The sequence below is a fragment of the Natrix helvetica genome, assembly GCF_964273705.1.
Source record: "Natrix helvetica genome assembly, chromosome: 11".
Classification (NCBI taxonomy): domain Eukaryota; kingdom Metazoa; phylum Chordata; class Lepidosauria; order Squamata; family Natricidae; genus Natrix; species Natrix helvetica.
Window position 1 is genome coordinate 12,820,977 of NC_138562.1, and position 14,055 is coordinate 12,835,031.

Sequence of the window (14,055 nt, forward strand, 5' to 3'; positions counted from 1 at the left end):
CAAAACGGCAACTGTTCTCTGAACGAACGGTGGCAAGAAAGGAGCCTCAATCTTTCCGTTCCATCCAGCCAGAGCTGAAGAAGCTTCTGGGATGAGAAGCAAAACGTCTTCGGGGGGGGGGGGAACTAAAGGACGTCCAGTTGACCTCTTGGGGGAAAAAAGCACCTTTGGGACTAGCATGACCTGGATGACGGAGAATCTCCAAAGAGATTGATGGAGAATTCCAAAACTGATGGCGCATGGCTGGGGAATTCTAGGGAGTGGAACAACGCGCTTCACCAATTCTCATTTCACCACATAAATCTGGGTCTCGGTGGTGGTCGTAAGTTGAGGACTCGCCGTATTCATTTTGCAAGGGTGGGGATTATATATAGCTACACTTTTTTTTTTGTCATCTCTGCCATTCTCTTCCAGACCGAAGCTTTAAATGGGGGATTTAAATCTGCAGGCCAGACAGATTGCAAGTGATCCTTGACTCCGTTCCAATATCTCGAGCCCCCCTCCCTCTCCGCCCACCCCTCTAAATCTGTTCAGACCTCTGTTAAATCTACTGCAGCCGGCTACTCAAAAGCCCGATGACCAACACCGCCTCCCACCCACCCCCCTCCACGACTTCTCCCCGTCTCATCCACCAGGAATTATCTTGACTGAAAAACCAATGTTGACCTAATTGTTTATATCTCCCCCAGATCCATTTGGGGCAATATCTTCTCTTTTATTCTTCAACTGGGGGCGGCACACGCGCTGCTCCTGTTGAATTGCGGGCCAGAAAGGCAGACTAGCAGCCGAACAGCTGGAAGGCTTCACCTTATCCTTGCATTACAGCTAGTCCTCGGCTCAACGGCCACAATAGAGCTCAACATTTATGCGGCTCAACAATTGTGAAGTGAGTTTTGCCCCATGATAGGACTTCTTCCCTTGCCACCGTTATTAAGTGAATCGCTGCCGTTCTTAAGTTGCTAAGCGAATTTGACACCTCCAGGTGACCTCAACAACCCTCTAAAACAGTATTTCTCAACCTTGGCAAGTCCAGACATCTTCAAGTAGCCAAGGTTGAGAAACACTGCTCTAAAAGGATGCAAATGAACCAGCTGTCTGCAAGGAATATCAATCCTTCCATTCCCCATTGTCCTGTCACAGCTGAAGAAGCTTCTTGGATAAGAAACAAAACATCTTCAAAAGGAAAAAAACAAGGAAGTCCAGTTGCCTCCTGAAAAAAAAAAGCACCTTTGGGGCAACCATGACCTGGAGGCCTGAGAATCTCTACAGACTTTTAGCTACACAATTTGGGGCGAACACCCTTTAAATGGTGTGGGAGTAGGAACGGATTTCCAGAGGAAAAAAGTAATTTGCAGACTACAGGAACCATTTGCGCCGCTCACGTGACCCTAAAGACACAGATGAACCCTCCCCCCAAGGGGCCTCAACGACCCTTTAAAAGGATGCAAATGACCAGCGGCCTGCAAGGAATATCAATCCTTCCATTCCTCACTGTCCTGTCAGAGCTGAAGAAGCTTCTTGGATAAGAAGGGAAACATCTTCAAAAGGAAAAAAACAAGGAAGTCCAGTTGCCTCCTGAAAAAAAGCACTTTTGGACCTACCTATCGGTAGGTCATTAGAATTCAAGGTTCTATCTTTCTTGATTTGGAGTAGGTGGGTGTCCTATGCCACCTTTTTCTCCAGGAGAAACCAATCTCAACTTCTTTACGGAGTTGGCACGGCTAAGGCGGCACCAGGGACTGTATCCCACCCCCCCTCCCCGGGAGAGTCCATCCCACACACTAACCACTACACCATCCAGTCTTTTCCTAAATCTGAGATTTCTGGGGGCAGATGATGTTGCTTCCAAGCCTCCCCCCCCCCAATACTAATAATTAGTATTAACATACTAATCTGCGTATGTTAACCCCGCATCCTATAAATACAGCAACGTTTATTGCATTTTACTGCGGTTTATTAATACGAACATGCATTACTAGAAATCAACACTGATAAAATATCAGAATAGAAATATCAATAGATAATATTACACACATTAACCGCTGCTAGGATCGCCTTTGCACAAAATTGGAAACAAAAAAACTACCTTTCCCAGATGAAATGGTAATTAGGAAGATACTCGGATGTGCTGAAATGGACAGGATGACTATGGAATTAAAAGAAAGAGAAGAGTCGGAGTATAATAAAATTTGGAGTGGACTGTACAAGCGGCTAAAGAATAGAAGCCAACGGGAGAAATAAGTCTTAGGAACTATTGATTATAACAAGAAGAAAAATGTTATGTATCTAATCGCCGAGCATGTGTATTATAATATTTTCTCACAATATAATTACTACCTTAGTAATAGGATTGTTAAATTCTACGAGAAATAGAAGAGTAAACTACAAAAGCAGAGTATACATGCTGATAGGAAAAAGCTGTAAAATTATATCATATTGTTATGTTGTTTGTGTTTTTTTATCTGTTGGTACTTATTTTTGTATTTTTTCTTGTCCCCCCCCCTTTTTTTTTTTTAATTTGTGGTTTTTTAAACTTGAAAATGTTTAATAAAAACTATTTTTTTAAAAAAAGAAATGAACACTGATAAATCTGTGTTTCATTTTATGGACCATTTTACATCCCTGGGAGGAGTTGTCGTAGGGGCCCATCATATGCTGTTAAGACGGCCCTTGCCCGGGCGCCCTTCGCCGTCGGGCTCGATGGGGCCGGAGCTCTCGCCTCGGCCCCGTATGGCGCGGAGCGAGCCAAAGGCGGCCGCGGCGGCACCGACTTTCCCCGGGGCTTGGATCGCCTAGCCGGGCTTGTCGGCGTCACGCGTGGAAACCGCCCTCGCGAGCAAAGCGCCTCCTTTTCCCCTCTTGGTCCGAAGAGCGGAGCGGCGGCGGCTTGCCTTTGCAGCCGGGGATGGAGGCGCTCGTCCCCGGCTGCAAACCCCGCCGAGCCTCGGCTGCAGACGCCAGCGGGGCCGGCTCAGCGGCCGGAGCTGCGCCCTCCCTGGCCGGCCTACTTTCCGCCAGCCAGGTGGTGCTGCCCAACTCCCGCCGAGCAGCTTCCCGGGGAAACGAAACGAAGGGAGGCCGTCACCCAAGGACTCCGCCGCTCGTCCTACACGCATCGACCACCCTCCCACGCGCTCCCCCAACACGTGTCTTCGGCTTCACACGTGCATGCTGAAGCCTCTCGGCTGCTTGGAAAAGAAAGGGAAAGGGAGTGGGGGAAAAAAAAACCCGCGTCCTGGCCGCCACTTTCTTGCATATGTTGCAACGCGCGGGGGTCGTGGGTGGTAGTGGGGGATTAAAAGTAACCCATTCCGACGACCACCCTTCTGCCCTTCGCCCGGAAGGGAGTTTCCACCCACCGGGTGGTCAGGCAGCTATGCAGATCAGCTCTCTTCCCACACACACCCCGCCCCGGCTTCTTCCTGTCTTCAGGCCCGGCCTGGCCTCTTCATGCATTATACACGTGTCGCGCCTTGGGGGGGAAAAACGGCCTTCACACGTGCACGCGCCGGGGTTCAAACACGCGGGTGGAGGGGGGGGAATGGAAGATTTGCACCCGCCCGGTTGGTTTATAAGCCCCATGCCCGGGGGATGGGGGGGGGGATCCTCGGAGCTTCTGAAGATCGTTCGCGGCCACTTCCGGGATGAGGCTGTCGGAGGCGAGGAAATCGCAACCGAGCAGTCTTGGTGGGTCGATCGGACTCAGCCTGGGTGGGGAACCGAATGCGTGTCGGCTTTTCTCCCGGGGCGAGTCCGGCTGCGGCTGCGAGCGGGCTTAGCGAGAAGGTCGAACGTGGGAATCCGACCCCCGGTCTCTAAATAGGGTCGGGGAAGGGGAAAAAAACCCAAAACTCATTTGGCAATGTCCCAAAGGAGGGGGAAACGATGCTCCGGCTACCGCCGTGCAACGAAACGCTTGGGTTTTCTAATGACGCTTATGCCCTTGCTTTGAATTTCTGGAGCGGGGGGGGGGGGGGATATAAATATTAATGTATATGTAAATAAACCCGCTAATAAATAAATTAAAACCGAGAAAGGGGGTTTTGAGGGTTTTTTTTAGAGCTGCATCGACGAGCCCCTTACTATCTGCTCCTAAGCTGCCCTTAATGGGTTGTGTGAACTGAAAGAGATGTTAGAACTGCTTGTGTGTTTGACAAGTCCTTTTCTTCTTTATATATATTGTTTTTTATTTCACATTCTTCTGAAGGGATCTTTTTTTCATTTCCCCCACTGTTGCAAGATTTTTCCTACTTGTCTCTGCAGACAAAGGTTGTCTGGAAGACAAGGAGTGACCGATGAAGATAAAAGCAAGGGCCAAGCACTGCTGGCCTTGTCGTATTTGGGGTGCCACATGCTGGCACCACCCCAGTTCAACCAGTGAGATATTCCCCCAGAGAACATTCCGGCTAGACCTTTTTTTTAACTTCTTTGCAAAATATTCCCAAGCGTTACCAAAATAAACCCTCTTAAGAAAATGGAGTCATTTTTTTTTTTTAAAGTGGCTGTTTTCGGAGAAGAAACTTATTTATGCATAACACATCATACGCTGCTTATTTCTACTGGTACAATGACCACAAGGGAAAAAAATTCTGTTTACAAGATATTTGGAGGCTAATCCAGATTTAACACCTTGTTGCTATTGTAGGAAGTTAGCACCCACCCACTCCTAAAAAAAAAAAAGGAAATATTCTAGGAAATATTAAAAAGGCAGAATGTTATATTTCCCTGGATGAGAACTGAACCCAGAAGGACATTTTTTTCCAACACTATAAAGGTCTGGACCGGAAAATTGTGAATGAGAAAAGTTTTTCTCTAGATAAATTGGCCCTGTTTTTCCTAAATTGTGTTTGCTTGAAGAAGGACAGTGAACGATCTAGTTAGGGGTATTAACATCCTTGGCTCATATTTCCCGTGCCTTTGTTTGAGAACTGGTGATGGTTTTCTAAGACCCCTTCCTTCCTAACTTCAAGTGTTTCCCATTTGCAGCCAAAATAGCTATGGGTGGCAGCCATCTTCCCAGGTAGCCTGGAAACACTATTTAAATCTTTCTAATGACTTTCCTTAATCTGGTGCCTCCTGACGTGTTGGTCTCACTTTCCAACATCCTCCAGTCAATGGCTGTGAGGAAGATAATAACTATGGCCAAACACACCTGGAAGGCCATTAGTTAGAGAAGGGAGTTTGAATTGGACTGGATTGGATTGGATTGAAGAGTTTATTTGGCCAAGTATGATTAGACACAAGGAATTTGTCTCTGGTACAGAAGCACTCAGTGTACATGCAAAGCTATATTGTTGTTATTCTTTCTTTTATTCATTAAACATGAAACTCAGCCAACTGAACATTGAAAAATGCATTCATTCAACATGAACATTCAAAAATACAATTGCAATTTGTTGATATATTGTTATTATTATTATTATTCATTACATCAACTGAACATTCAAAAATGCATCCCAAATTCCATTGACTGGTGTTAATGAAGTGTTAATATCACTTTATAATGCCTTGATAAGGCCACACTTGGAATACTGCATCCAGTTTTGGTCGCCATGATGTAGAAAAGATATGGAGACTCTAGAAAGAGTGCAGAGAAGAGCAACAAAGATGATTAGGGGACTGGAGACTAAAACATATGAAGAACAGTTGCAGGAACTGGGTATGTCTAGTTTAATAGAAAGAAGGACTAGCGGAGACATGATAGCAGTGTTCCAATATCTCAGGGGTTGCCACAAAGAAAAGGGAGTCAAGCTATTCTCCAAGGCACCTGAAGGTAGAACAAGAAGCAATGGGTGGAAACTAATCAAGGAGAGAAGCAACCTAGAACTGAGGAGACATTTCCTGACAGTTAGAACAGTTAATCAGTGGAACAGATTGCCTCCAGAAGTTGTGAATGCCCCAACACTGGAAGTCTTTAAGAAGATGTTGGATAGCCATTTGTCTGACCTGGTATAGGGTTTCCTGCCTAGGCAGGGGGTTGGACTAGAAGACCTCCAAGGTCCCTTCTAACTCTGCTATTGTATTGTATTGTACTGTATTGTATTGTATAATGGTTGATACGGGTTGCTGCCAGTGTCCTAGGTATCAACCAAGTTATCTTCTTAATATGTACGTTGCTTCAAGTAGCACAGTTTTTTGCAGTTCCGCTGGTATTATTGCAGGAAGCTGCAACCTCTTGATGTGTTTTGTAAAATTTGTGGACATGGTACCAAGTGCCCCGATGACAATGGGTATCACTGTTACATGTTTCATCCATAATCGTGTAGTTTCGATGGCCAGGTCGCGATATTTTGTGATTTTTTCCCCAATTCTTTTTCTTTGACTCTGGCGTCTCCTGGCACCATGATATCAATACATTGTACATTTCGGTTTTTGATGACTGTGATATCTGGCGTATTGATGAGCCATCTATTCGAAAGTCCCACAAGATCTTCACTTTTTCATTTTTGACAGCTTTTTCCACTTCGTTATTATTTTACTTCATTGCAAATCAAAGTTATCCTTGGTCATAATTCTTGGGTGAAAACATCCAGGGTGGTATATGTTGACCTGTTGATCCTTCAAAGTGTTGTGTAAATTTTAAAAACAGGGCCCAGTCTTCTAATCTAATAGCTGTGCTCAAGCATGTGTGAACATAACCCACAAGTCATTCATTACTCGGTATTACCATCTTTAATAATTTCCATGAAAATTATATTTCAAGAGAAATCAATAACAAAGATATTGTTTTTCATAGCTCCATCCAGTATGCTTTCCGGGCACTGGATTAACTCTAAATATTGCAACCAGGATTTTGTTATTACATTTTCTGTTTCTAGGTTGGTTCCATAAGGTTTAGAAGCTTCTCTCTGTATTGTCTTTGTAGTGAAGAAGATTGAACATGGACTTTCCAACGGTGAGATTCTTAGCCAGGAGTAGAGGCCACAACTCCAGTTATTATAGGCCATTATAGTGATTTTAGGAAGCAGTATTTTGAAGGAGAAATACTCCGGTCAGAGGCCAGATCTTTCTTTCTTAACTTCTCCATCAGCACGTGAGGTTCAACCAGATCTGTCGATCTAGTAATTCATCACTTGCCACATCAACCTTCTCCAAAGATTGGTGCGTTGGTCAAGAGTATAACATGTAGGAACTTTTCAAACCCCAGGCAAAGAGAAAGGATCTGCGGGTAAGACTCCCTTATTTATTTATTTATTTTGGCCACTATGACAACCATGTTAGATGCTGAGAACAAGTGGGGCAAAATCACCCAGAAAGCTTCATGCTCAAGTAGAGCCCAGCACCTTAATCCCTACACTGTATTGTAAAGGTAAAGGTTCCCTTTGCGCATATGTGCTAGTCGTTCCCGACTCTAGGGGGCGGTGCTCATCTCCATTTCAAAGCCGAAGAGCCAGCGCTGTCCAAAGACGTCTCTGTGGTCATGTGGCCGGCATGACTAGACGCCGAAGGAGCACAGAACGCTGTTACCTTCCCACCAAAGGTGGTTCCTATTGTTCTACTTGCAGTTTTTACATGCTTTAGAACTGCTAGGTTGGCAGAAGCTGGGACAAGTAACAGGAGCTCACTCTGTTACGCGGCACTAGGGATTCGAACCACCAAATTGCCGACCTTTCTGATTGGCAAGCTCAGCGTCTTAGCCGCTGAGCCACCGCATCCCTTAATTTTGTATTGGGTTATATGTTGTTATTATATTGCGTATAGTATAACACAAGCATATATCATTATATGTTGTTATAATATTGTATTATATGCATCCCTGCATTGTAGACTTCATCGGCTCTGCAGACCTACAGAAGTGCCGGTTGCTTCTTCTGATCTTGCCTTTAGTACATCCTCAGCTGGAATGCCTCATAGCCCACAATGGGTGATTGCTTTTTATAGGCGTCAGCCTTCAAAAGAAGAACAAGGGGCACTTGCATTACAGGATAAATGTTCTCTGAACTTTAGGAGAACATAAAATGAAGACAAGATGGGCAGCACATAAATCTAAATAAATAAATTCAATCAAGGAAGCATTTTTGCAGGAAAGGTATCTTCTGCAGTATATTTTTCCAGAGACTCCTGAGAGACATCTGTGGATTATGGTTTATCTCTGGATTTTCCTGCAAAGGACGGAAAGTGGGCGATGGGTACAAGATCTCCTTGGATATATATATATATATATATAATATATATATATTCTGTAGAACTGATCTGCCTTCCGTGGATATATTCTGTAGAACTGATCTGCCTTCCGTGGATTTGTTCGATCATGTTGCGTGATAATCATGCCTGCTGGGGAGGCTACAGAAATACATCAAGGTGTTTTGAGTTGTGTAGATTATTTTCCTTTCCTTTCCTTTTTGCACTTGTCTTCTCAAGAATCCTGCCAGGCCAGGTCTAGTTCACACAGCATACTGGGTAGTTCAGATGTGGATCTATCTATCTCTCTATCTAATGAAAGTAGTCATAATCAGTAAGCCAAATTTTGGACTAACCTGCTAAATGAATTTTTCACATTTTGCAGATGTGATACAAAGCTAAAGGGCTTATCACAACCACAGAATGAATCATTCCGAGCCCTGTTTACATTTGTGGGTCTTAAAGGAGCTGAAAATTCAGCAGAGCTTCAAGGCAACACCAGTTGAATTTCTACCTCTCAGACCATGGCTAAAGGATCAGCAGTCTGGCCTTCTCCTGGGAGAGCAGCTGAAAATATATTGGGGTGGTCCCTCAATAGATAAAAAATATCTTTTTGCATCAGATCTCAACAACCCAGCTTACTTACAATCCTTCGTTATCCCGATCTACTCACACTTTGCTGTGTGAATGAGTTCCTAAGCCTAGCGATGCTGTTTATGTAACACTTGGAAATTCAATCTGATTTTCTCAATTATCACACACTTTGGCAGGTAGGTTAAACCCTCACCTGCAGAAGCACCTGTCATTTAGCTGCCAAAGCAAGAATCGGTGGTCTTGAACCCTAAGGTGGCCTTATGGGCAGGTTGCCCAAAGCCCCCCATGCTAATTGCAAAATCTTTCTGCGAAGCATCCATTCAGCTTTCCGGGGGTCTTTCCATTCCCTAATGCCTGCTCGGTGGGAGGTATCCCGAGGAAAATCGGATGCCAGAAGAAGTGTCCAAAAGATGAAGGGGGAGGGGGCAGGAAGTGTGAAGGATATATAGAGGGTTCTAAGATATATAGAGGGTTCTAAGCCATTTGACTTCAGCCTCACCCACTGCTTGCTTCAGCATGGCTCATGAATGCAGAGATGTGCCCCCTCCCCATAAATTATCCAGGACGGAATAGCCTGAACCTGACAAGGCTGCCCACTTTAAGGAAGAAGACCCATAGCAGTAACTGGCAATGGGTGAAGCCCCCTTTTCTACGCTTAGGGATGTCACTTGTTGTGCTTATGAAAGCTGGCAGCACCGTGGCTATGGGTGCCCACGGCTGGATTGTTGGGGTGCCATGCATGCTCTTCTGGATCTGGCAGGGTGGCTTGGCCAAGGAGAAGCCGACCCAGAGAAGACAGCTTGGAGAAGGTGGGTGTCACCCAAAACTCTTGGGTGCCACCAAAGCGGGAGGGAAATTCTCCTTTTTAAAAGGCCTTTCCTCCTCTCATATTACAACTTCTGACGGTGACAAGTCTTCACCGCTCATCCTTCCGGTTTTTGTCACCTCGCGTCCCTCCGAGAATGACTTCCCACTCCTTGGGTCTTCCTAGTCAATCTTTCTCAACCCCCTACCCAAAACCCTCCCTCCCTCCCTCCCGCCTTCCCCATTTCATCTTTTTATGGGGGGGGGGGGGACGCCACAGGGAGAGACACCTCGGATTTCTGCTTCTGCATTGGAGCCCAGCTTTGCGACCAATTCCCGGGCCAGGATGGGGAGAGGTCCCGGTCGGGGGATGATGGGAGCGGTAGTCCAAGCAAGGCGTCTCAAAAGAGCCCCGGTTGGGCTGGGCGGAAGGACAGGGGGGGCGAGCTCCTCCGACCCGGGGCACGGGGGACTAAAAAAGCTGGTTGTCTCCACAATCCTCCTCCTCCTCCTCTTCTTCTTCTTGCTCCTCCTCCTCCTCTTCCTCCTTCTGCTCCCCCCCTCCCTCTCCCCGAGCGGTGTGTAACTTGAGAACTAGCACCTTGGCTTCTCTCTTTTAAACACTTCCCGGCCGTCCTTTTGTTCTCCGCTTCGCCTCCCAGGAGAGGCAGTCAACTCCCATCCCTGGGGGTGGAGGGTGGGGAGGGGGCTCGGGAGAACTTCGCAAGGCTGGCCGGGCGACCCTCGGGGCGAAGATCTCCCCCTCCCCTCCCCAGGCCCCCTTGAGAGCGGCCGTGCAACTCAACCCAACCCAACTCAACCCAACCCAACCCAGCCAGCTTGGGTTGCCAGCCGGGGAGTGGGGAAGGGGAGAAGACCCTCCCCCGGGCTACCCCGCCGCGCTTCTCCTGCCCCCTTCGCCCTCCTTCCACGCGCTGCCTCGGTCCGCAGACCCTCCCCGAGCCGCCGTCCCCCGATCTCCCACAATCCTTTCTCCGAAAGCCAATCGCGCGGAGCCTGCTTGCGTACGGGGCTTGCCAGCAGAAACTCCGCCTCCTTCCCGCTTCGTGCTCCGGAGCCCTTTCTCGTCCTGGATGCCGCGGAGGAGCTCGGCGGAGCTGGCCCGAGAGACGCCGGCCGATGTCAGCGCCGGCCGAGGCTGAGAACGCCGCGCACGTGTCGGCCTTTCGGCCCCCCCGCGCCCAGGTGAGCCCCGCTCGCTTCCCTTTCGCCTCCCGCTCCGCCCGGGCATCGCCTCGGCTCTCGGGACCCTCCTCGGGGGGCGTCCTTCCCACCGAATCGAGCCCAGCCAACTTTACTGGAAAGGGGAGGGGGGGTGTTGGAAGGAAGAAAAAAGTTTCCCGGCATTGGGGAGGGGGCGCCAGGCAGAACCCAGAGATCCCCCCCTTTCTCTCCCCTTCTTCTGTCCCGCGTCGCGCTAAGTCGGGGGGGGGGGTTCTCCTTAAGCCGTGATTTGGGTGGGAGAGGCACGATTGGCTGAGCTCTGGGGGTACGACGACACGCGGGCTTTAGCTAAGGTAGAGCCCCTCTGGGTTGAGTCCCCCCCCCCCAACGACAACACGGCTCATCCGAAGCGGCTTTAGGGGGGGGGGTTCTCTCTGGGCGCTGGGTTCTCCCTGCCGGTGGGGACCGCGGAGTGGGCTTCAGCTTGGCTTCATTCAAGCAAAAGCACTTCGACTTATATGCCGCTTCGCGCTGCCTTTACGGCCCTTCTCTGAGCGGTTTATAGAGTCAGCCTCTGGAACCCCGGACTACCTGAGGTCCTCGTTTTACCGACCTCGGAAGGAGTCAATAGCATTTAGACTTATATGCCTCTTTGCAGCCCTTCTCTGAGCAGTTTACAGAGTTGGCCTCTTGCACACACACACACACACACACACACACACCAGACGACCTGAGGTCCTTGTTTTACCGACCTTGGAAAGATGGGAGACTGAATCAGTAGCACTTAGACTTATATACCGCTTCACGGTGCTTTTATATCCCTTCCCTAAGCGATTTATAGAGTCAGCCTACTGTCTCCCCGACTATCTGGGATCCACCTCGGAAGGATGGAAAGCTGAATCAACATCAATAGTACTTAGACTTATATGCCCCTTTACAGCCCTCTCTGAGCGGTTTATAGAGTCGGCCTCTTGCCCCCCCCCCCAACAATCTGGATAAACATGGCAGGCTGGAGAACGAGGTGCTGCCTTCCCAAGTTATGTAGACTGTGGCAGCTGAATTTGGTGCCTCCTGGGAAGTAAAAGCTCAACTAAGCTTCCTGAGAGATGCTTCGGGTTTTTTTTAAAGTGTGTATTAGGATTGCAGCCTGGCCAGGGCAAGCCTGCTGGGTTTTAGGAGAGAGTAAGCCCCCCTCCCTTGGACTCTTCTGCATTTGTTTTGGGGGACAAAGAGAGGCATGTGGAGACCTTACGATATGTGCAGAGTGGCCTTCTTCCTTTCGTTTAACTTTGAACATTTCGCTCTGGCCTGGCTGGGATAAAGGCTTGTGTTTTCATTCCTGTCTCTGGGCACGAGAATGCAAGGGGTGTGTGTGTCAGAAAACCATGCCGGAAAGAGGACGGATTTGAGACGAGAGAGAGAGAGAGAGAGACAGAGAGAGACAGAGAGACAGAGAGACAGAGAGACAGCCAGAGACAGAGGGACAGAGAGAGTGAGAGACAGAGAGAAAGAGTGACAGAGAGAGAGACGGAGAGAGAGAGGGACAGAGAGAGACAGAGACAGGGACAGAGAGACAGAGACAGAGAGAAAGAGTGACAGAGAGAGATAGAGATGGAGAGACAGAGGGACAGAGACAGAAGGACAGAGACAGAGAGACAGAGACAGAGAGAAAGAGTGACACAGAGAGAGAGAGACAGAAGGAAAGAGAGACACAGAGGGACAGAGAGACAGAGACACAGAGAAAGAGTGACAGAGAGAGAGAGAGAGAAAGACCGAGAGACAGAGAGATGGAGGGACAGAGAGACAGAGACAGAGACAGAGGGACAGAGAGACAGGGACACAGAGAGAGAGACAGAGAGAAAGAGTGACAGAGAGACACACAGAGAGAAGGACAGAGAAGGGGGGCAGAGAGGGAGACAGAGACAGACGGAGAGGCAGAGAGAGAGAAAGACAGAGACAGACGGAGAGGCAGAGAGAGAGAGAGAGAGAGAGAGAGAGAGAGACATCCCAGTGGGAAACAGAGCTTGTCAGAAACAGCCAGTTTTCTCAGAGCCTGCTTCAAAGGCTTTTACAGAGTCAAAAGAGGCTTCTTGACAAAATTGAAGTGGGAGGGCCTCTTGCCCTGTCCCTGCTGATGTGCTGTCCGTCATGAGAGGCAGCTGGAATGAAACCTGGTGATTTGGAGACATGGCAAAGTTTGGCTTCCTCGATTCCTCCAAGGCCAACTCCAGGCCTGGGGACTTTCTCAGTCGGTCAGACAGTTTATTTTGCCTCTTGGAAATCCCAGAGGGGCCAAGACTGACTTACAGAATAGACAATAACAAGTGTTGGAAGGGGCCTTGGAGATCTTCTAGCCCAACCCCCTTCTCAAACAGGAGACCCTATGCCATTCCACACAAATGGTTATCTAATCTTTCCTTAAAAACTTCCAGTGTTGGAGCATTCACAACTTTTGAAGGCAAGTCATTGCACTGGTTAAATGTTTTCACTGGCAGGAAATTTCTCCAAAGCTTTAGGTTGCTTCTCTCCTTGATTAGTTTCCACACATTGCTTCTTGTCCTACCTTCATGTGCTTTGGAGAATAGGTGGACCCCATTTTCTCTGGGGCAGCCCCTCAAATATCGGAAGGCTGCTTTCATGCCACCCCAATCCTTCTCTTCATATCCAGTTCCTGAAACCCTTCGTCCTATGTGCGGTGGGGTTGAGAGATTCAGTCAGGTTAGACAACGTAAGCAACAGCTGGAGGAGCAGGCATGGGGGCTTCGAGGCCAGATGTAGATGCCCCCTTTTACCTGCAGTGTCCACAGCCACCTGGTTAATTTCTACTTTCATAATAATTAAATAATAAAAATAAAAATAATAACAAACAGCAGCCATTGCTCAAATGGCAGTCGTGACCACCGGCTTCCGTTTCAATCCAATTTGCTGCCTGCCTGTGCCTCATTTTCCCCGGTGGTAAAGCTAGCCAGGAGAGAGAAAGAGACAGGTCACCCACAGATTATTTAAATCAGTGGCCCCCAACCTTTTGGGGACCAGGGACCGGTTCTGTGGAGAGAGGTTTTTCCAGGGCCTGGGGAGAGTATGGTTTCACGTGCTGCCTGCATCACACGGATGGGGCCTTGCTTGTTTGTGTGGCCCGGTTTTTCGCATGCCGTGGCACAGTGCCAGTCCATGGTTAGGGACTCCTGATTTTAATCACCTACTCAGTGTTGAAACAGAAATAGGACCGACTGTTGGCTGGCCTGTGTAGGGAGATGAAACTCACCTGTGTGATCTGCTCTGCTCCTTTTCTCCTTCTTCTTCTTCTTTGCAATCTTCTTGTTCTTCTTCTTCTTCTCTTCCTCCTTCTCT

The 14,055-nt window shown here is 48.2% G+C and overlaps 1 protein-coding gene across 3 annotated transcripts in view; it reads left to right on the plus strand.

Moving 5' to 3' along the window:
- Positions 1–10,589: 10,589 nt before the first annotated feature.
- BCORL1 (BCL6 corepressor like 1) overlaps positions 10,590–14,055 on the plus strand; it is a 54,325-nt gene continuing 50,859 nt past the window's right edge. For all 3 annotated transcript variants that reach the window (XM_081964060.1, XM_081964063.1, XM_081964061.1), the window contains exon 1: positions 10,590–10,725. The gene's annotated coding sequence lies outside the window, so the exon portion shown is untranslated. The remainder of the gene's footprint in view (positions 10,726–14,055) is intronic.